We start from the raw sequence: 1,272 nt of genomic DNA, 5'->3' as shown, positions 1-1,272 counted from the left end.
AGTTTGTTTTGGCTAGCCAGCAGGCCAAACTACTGTAAGTAACAAATATGGAATGAACTGAAAGTGTGTAGGCTGTGGGGACAGAGAAGAAGAAAGTAACACTATGAAAGAGATATCATACCGTCTGAGAGTATGGTAGTGCAGACGCTTGGGGGTGGTAAGTGTAGCCTGGGCTCTTTCTTATAATGGTAAGGGGTATGTACCTAGGAATGATTTTCAATGTTGAAGCCAAGTGGTGTCTTTGGCCCACTTTAATACTATTAAACTCTCTTAGACCCAAATCAGAGTGGCTGCACGAAAACTCCTTATTAATAATCATCTATACGAACTCCTAAACTGTACCCATGTATTGCTTGGACCAAACCAGTGCCGAGGACAATGCAGTCGTACAGTCTGGCAGTACTTAATGGTATGTCTTAATTTATCAGAGTAAGTGTAGTCTGAGTGTCTAGTGAATGTGAGTTAGTGGTATCTATGAGAAGGCGTTGCCTAGGGAGAACTTGAAGCTATTGCTCAGTGGGATGTCAGGGAGATAGGTACGATAGTTTATTGTGTGGAAGGCTAAGGAGAACATAACACATTGATAGAAAGCTAGGTTTCATTAGTTCCATTGTTTACAAAACAGCTTTTTGTATTAAAGGTTTTTGTAAAGTATTCTGAATTTTCTTGATGAAAAGATAAAGCTGTGTAGTATTTTTATTTGCCTTCAAGCTTTGTTTGTATTACATTTGCAGGCTTTTCTCCACAGTCAGGAAAGCATGACATTTTCCTTTAGAGAAATGAGTTTCGTGTAATTGCTTGTCTGCTTTATGTAAAACAACAAATGCTTTACGTAAACATAAACATTTAGAGCGTTGTGATAAAGTTAGATTTGCTGGTAGGTACTACTCCTTGCATTGAAAGCTATCAGCTGGCTACAGTGTGACTATTTGACAGTGCTGTCAGGATAGGAACCTGATCAGAAACGCTTCAATATAAATGGCTTCATGGGTCATTATTATTTAAATGAACCGTAGAGTTTTTTAGAAGACTGGAGCCCTACAGTACTAACGTATTTGACTATTGCCCAGAAACATATAGCTAATTAAATGGCTGCAGTGTTGCTTTTTATTTACTCTCAAGTGACAAGTATCAGATAGATGCACAGACTCCTGAGCTGAGATTTGATGGCAGAGAACTTCTAGTAACTTAGACACATAATTTAGAAATAAATATTTCCCTAAAAGCTATGTACTTATCCTTGATATTAATAAGCATGCATTCAGTTGATAA

Source organism: Nestor notabilis, unplaced genomic scaffold (genome assembly GCF_000696875.1).
Source record: "Nestor notabilis isolate BGI_N333 unplaced genomic scaffold, ASM69687v1 scaffold21892, whole genome shotgun sequence".
NCBI classification, from domain to species: Eukaryota; Metazoa; Chordata; class Aves; order Psittaciformes; family Psittacidae; genus Nestor; species Nestor notabilis.
This window is presented reverse-complemented; position numbering follows the sequence as displayed.